Source organism: Octopus bimaculoides, chromosome Z, assembly GCF_046866305.1.
Source record: "Octopus bimaculoides isolate indiv1 chromosome Z, ASM4686630v1, whole genome shotgun sequence".
NCBI lineage: Eukaryota > Metazoa > Mollusca > Cephalopoda > Octopoda > Octopodidae > Octopus > Octopus bimaculoides.
In genome coordinates, this window is record NC_142944.1 from 47,627,295 (window position 1) to 47,633,404 (window position 6,110).

General features: G+C 31.8%; 1 non-coding gene across 1 annotated transcript; it reads left to right on the forward strand.

Annotated features, from left to right (window-relative positions):
• The first annotated feature begins 1,039 nt into the window (after positions 1-1,039).
• Positions 1,040-3,686, forward strand: LOC106872328 (uncharacterized). The gene is made up of 2 exons (XR_016244773.1): positions 1,040-1,995; positions 2,834-3,686. It is a non-coding gene; the product is annotated as an uncharacterized LOC106872328 (transcript).
• The last annotated feature ends 2,424 nt before the right edge of the window (positions 3,687-6,110 follow it).

A 6,110-nucleotide genomic window follows, 5' to 3' on the forward strand; every position in this document is an offset into this window, starting at 1 on the left:
TCTCTCTTAATTTCAGTTAACCCATAACCTACCAGTGATCTCATATGAATGAGATCACTTAAAAATTACAAATTTCATAATTATCTGTCAATATTTACACATATCTAACTTTTTGCTATATCTACTAGGTATATTTCTCTGATATTCAAATGAGGCTTGCTAATTTTTCACCCAATATCTTGCTTATTTCTATTTAAAATGTTATTTTGATCATTCCAGCGTGTTTCTAAGGCTGTTTTATGCTAGAAATCAAAGTTTCATGAAAAAAATTCCAGTTAATAGAATTATGGGAGGTAATGGGTTAAGTAGACAACTAGAAGAACATCATTGTATCAATGGACAACTATGTAAGAAGCTAAAACTTTCTGCACTTATTTTAGATGTAGAACTTTTGCATTGACAGATGCATTTAAATGCTCTTTGTATTAACATGTTAAAATTCAAAATACAGGCAATAAACAGACTTTAAAATGGAGTTTCTTTATTCTTTTACTTGTTTCAGTCACTTTGACAATGGTTATGCTGGCGCATGACCTAAAACGATTTTTAGTTGAAGCAATGGACTCCAGGAATTATTCTTTGTAAGCCTACTTATTCTATATCTTTTGCCAGACTGCTAAGTTATGGGGGATGTAAACACACCAACATTGGCTGTCAAGATATGGTGATTTGTCATGCATTTCAATTTTGGGATATGAAGAACTCTACCAAACTTGTTTTATTCTTTTACTCTTTTATTCTTTTACTTGTTTCAGTCATTAGACTGTGGCCATACTGGGGCACTGACTCAAAGGATTTAGTCAAATGAATCGACCACAAAACTTTTTTTTTAAAGCCATCGATCTATCGATCACCTTTACCAACCCACTAAGTTATGGGGACGTAAACACACCAACGCCGGTTAAGTAATGATGGTGGTGGTGGTGGTGGGGGAAACACAAGCACAAAGACACACACATATATACGACAGGCTTCTTTCAGTTTCCGTTTACCAAATGCACTCAAGAATTTGGCTGGGCCAAGGTTATAGTAGTAGACACCTGCCCACGGTGCCAAAGAGTGGGACTGAACCCAAAACCATGAGGTTGGTAAGGAAGCTTCTTACCACGTAGCCACGTCTTCTTTAATAACTTTCCTTGTTCTTTGTACCTTTACTATTTCTGCTAGCATTATTACTCTCTCGTTTAGAATTCATGTTAATAAACGGCAGGTTTAGAAATACTGTAAATCTCGAATAGCATGGTATATAAACTGACACTAAATGCCGAACAACACAAAAATATATCTTATTTTTACACAGTATGCAGACGTAGGCAGAGAGAACCTTAGCAAATTTCACGTGACTAAAACGATTTAACATTTTAACAGCAGGGAAAATTATACCGCATTACTATTCTTCCTTAACTATGTGTACCATATATACCGCAGTGTGAAACTCATGAAGTCGAGAACTGCAGAATTTGAACCAAAGTATTGGTGCAACTATATATATATATATATATATATATACACGCTTTTATCTTTTCCTTAGATTGCGACCATGTTGGGGCACCGCCCTCAAGGGTTTTTTAAAATAAATTCTTGAGCGCTAGTTCGTAGAACTTTAGTAAAAAGAACACGTAAATGCCAAGTCTAAAGTGTGACAGATACGTTTTTATCCGTCATATGGATAAATGCGTGCGTCATGAGTCGCAAACAGGATGTCACACACATAGCACAACCTCAAATAAGGCACATGGTATTAACACTCCAAAGTCAAGGAGTGGCATCTGTGTTATGAAGTCGTTGACAATCTAGCGAGCATGCGTAGTAGATACCAGAAATCTCTCTAACTTCCGGCCCAAAATAATATGCATAGTGATAGCTTTGTAGTTAGCATTGGTAGCCTGTCCTAAAACGCTAGACTACCGTTATTACACACACATATACATATATATGCGTGTGTCCTATAAGAGTACCTGCCCTTTAATAGCTTTCTATTTCATTAGAGATCATGTAAGTTTGTTTTGTTTTCAAACTGCAATTATTTAAATAGTAACTTTAAGGAAGTTATAATTATATGAATATATTTGTCATGCATATTAAAAAGAATTCTTTTTTGAAGAACTCTTTACGCTATGTTGATTCTGTTCATCGTAATAATATTTATTATTCCGTTTAGGCAGTGTCCTTTTTTTTTTGGTTTGGTTCAGAAGACCCACCCTATTAGGACACTGCTACTACTACTACTACTATCATCATCATCATTATCATCAATAACACTATCGTATTAATAATTAGTGTCCACAGTTAACATGTTGCGAAATGAAACAATATTATTTCAGAATACCTGTTATACTCTGAGGATATTCGGAAATGAGCATCTGTAGCCTTCCCTACCCCTGCTCCGCTTTCTTAGATTTAATACCTTGTACCTTTGGTTAGAAATCGATATTTATAATCATTATTAGTCGCTGGCTTCAGGTTTGTAATAGCAGTAGCACTAAAGTAGTAATGTTATCACTACTACTACTACTATTACTACTACTGTTATAAAAGAACTTTCATCCGGGAGGGTTGTTACTGGACTCTGTTGTGTGTTTGTAGCATCATTAATCACAATCTCTGTCTCCCTATATCTTTCTCTCTATTAATCTCTCTTTTACAAACTCCCTCTTTAATCTCTGTGTGTTTCTATCTCTATCTGTCTCTCTCTTTTCCCTCTCCGTCTCGCTTTGTCTTCGGCGGAACATAGGGTAATAGAAAAGAGAGACGATAAATACTTCTTATTTTTAAAGGAGACTAAAAAACAAACAGTGCGCTATCTTAGCTAACAACAACACTTTTATTTCAGCAGGATGGCCAACGAGTACGATCACCTCTTTAAATTACTAATTATTGGCGACAGCAGTGAGTATTATTGCTACTGATTTTTAATCTTTTCATTGTACCTTTTTTAATATTGTATTGTATTGTATTACATTATGTTGTTATGTGTATTTTTGCCATGCTGCATTTTTACTGTGTCCAATTATTCCATGTCACATGTATCGTTATTACTATGTTACTACACTTTGCAATTATCCAGATATCTTGTATTTTTTCCATTCTTTATTTCTTTCATCCTTCAATTATCTGTCTTTCCCCAGCCTTTCTTACTTTCTTTTTTAAACCATTCTTTTTTGAAAAATTGTTATTTGGCAATCAGAGCCATTCCATTTGTGACCGTTCCATATTATTATTATTATTATTATTATTATCATTATTATACTTATCATGTTTGTACCCCTCAATTCGTTTGTAATAAGAAGGAAAGAAAAACAAGTACGGTGTAGGATTTTAGTGAAATGTTAGTTGTTATTTCTAGCATGTCGAATGATCACGCAGTGGTTTGTTGTCTCTATTGGATATATTGTTCTGTGTAAAGGCATGTGGAATATCCAGTTGGTGTGTGATGTTTATAGGAATTCGTCGTAGAGATGAATCAAATCACGCACTCATGTATACATATCTATCTATCTCATACACACACACACGTACACTAATAGGTGTAGTTGTGATAACTGAATTGTCATTTAAATTGTTCGGTGTGTTGTGTCATTTTAGTTTCAAATGTTTTCGAAATTACTTTAAACTGTCAAAGAAATTGTTAATATTTCTTTTCATATTGTTTCGATAGAATATCATTCGTCCTCAACTAACAAAAACACTTGTTAATAAATAGTTTTGTAATTATATAAGTAACAATCTGGTGGGTGGATCAAATTGAAAACCGTCCTGCAAAACTAACATGTCAAATATTATTAAAGTATCTTTATTATTATTATTTTTATAGTCAGTTCTCGTACCACTTTTAGAAATCATTTAATAACATTAAAAGTAAATATTACTAAATGTATTGAAAATCATTTTTGCCTTATGGATAAATAGAAATATATTACTAAGTTTTCGGTGTCGGAGTTTTCTCTGGAACTAAGCATATGACCAAATTATGGTTTAGTTAAATTTTTATCACAATTTTAGTATAAAGTCTTTCTGCGGCAGATGAAATAGATGAATTTTGATTAATTTTATTTGAAAAAAATCTATTTTACTTATTTTATTTTCCTAATCTAGATCCATTAACATAGTTAAAGTATATAATTGCCTTTAAAAGAAAATTAGCCGGAAATTGATTTTCAAATATTAAAAAGAAATTCACGTTTCAGTTATAAAAGTAGTTAGTGAGTGCTTCTCTTGATCTCAAAGTTCACTTTTCAGTTTAAATGTGTCTATTTGGAAACTGGCATCTTTAGTGTCTGTCTAATTTTTAACATTAAAAGAAATACAAGAGGGAGAGGAAAAAGTATATAATATATCTATCTTTCTATATAATTAGTTAGCTAGTTAGTTCAAACTGAAGTCCAGAATAGGCTATTGAAGACGAAAGAGTTTATATATCCTGGTAGAAAGCACACACTAGTTAAGAGACATATCAGTTGCAAGAAATCTCCACCCTCTAATTTTATATCATAGGAATGTTAGTCGGAACAGAACATTATTTAACGTACGATCGTTATTAAAGTATCGTCTAATAACAGATCAGCTGCTTTTCATACATAAATAACTACTGTTCCATGTTAGTTTTTGTTGGTCCTATAACGACTATTATTATTATTGTTATCATTACTATATACACTGATATTACTATTTTAGATATTGGCCGACTGACACGGCTTCTACATTATTCTTATATGGAGATATATGTATATGTGTGAATATATATATGTGTGTGTGTATGGCTGTATGTATATATAGATGCGTGTGTGTGTGTGTGTGTATATATATATATATATGTACGTTTATGTCTATATATTTATATATATAATGTATATATGTACGTTTATGTCTATGTATATCTATCTATCTATCTATCTATCTATCTATATATATATATATATATATATATATATATATATATATACATGTCTACATTTGTCTATCTATCTATACACACACACATATATATGTATGTATACATATATATATATATATATATATGTACATGTCTACATCTGTCTGTCTATCTATACACACAGACACATATATATATGTATGTATATATATGTATACATACATATATTTATATAAATACACACACACACATGTATATATATATATGTATATATATGTATACATACATATATTTATATAAATACACACACACACACACACATGTATATATATATATATATATATATATATATATATGTATAGTTGGCGCGCGCATAGCGGTTTAAACGTCCCAACAAAACAATGATTCGCTTTGTTTAATTTATTTCTTAAATAACAGGAGAAAACTTGTTTTACTTATGTAGTTTTAGCAGGCAGGTCTTTGCATGTGTGTTTTCTAATTGCAAAAACTCAATTTATAGCGTTACGTCTTGTCGCTGATGATGATGATGGTGCTTGTTTTGCTACACATTTCTTCCTAACATCAGTCTTTTACATTAATTCTTAGTTACAGCTGTTGGTATTTCCTATCTTTGTCAGATAATTTGATTTAATGTAATTGATATTGTAAACAGTTAGACAATTACTGTATTGATATTTATTCCTTTAATGAAATGATATTTTACACTTAAAAAATTATTACCACGAGGAAAATTGTACCAAAAAATTGATGTGGTATTGCGGAAGTGACATTGATGTAAGGCAAGACTACATATTAAGATTTTAACTTGTAATTCGAAGAACAATATTTTGTATAAGTAAGGGAACACCAATGCATTGTCATTTGTTTGTTTCCTATTATTTGAACTCCCATAAAGAAATTAAACGCTTTCTTCTTTTGATCTAAATTCTTTTGAACTCGTTATTCCACGACAGTTCTTGCTTTGTGTTAGCGGCGGGTCCAGATGGTTAAATACCAGTTGATTAAGAATTCATAGCTGACCTGTACATAAGCCGACTGGGGAATAATGTCAATATTGAACAGATAACCTTGTTCTTTGAAAATGGAATATATTCCTCCCAAAGAAAGGTCAAATGTGTGTGTGTGTGTTGTTGTTGTTGTTTTCTGGGATTAATATCTACACCTTATATATCGTCACCTTTCACTTTAGACACGCCTAGTCTAGAAAAACAGAGAT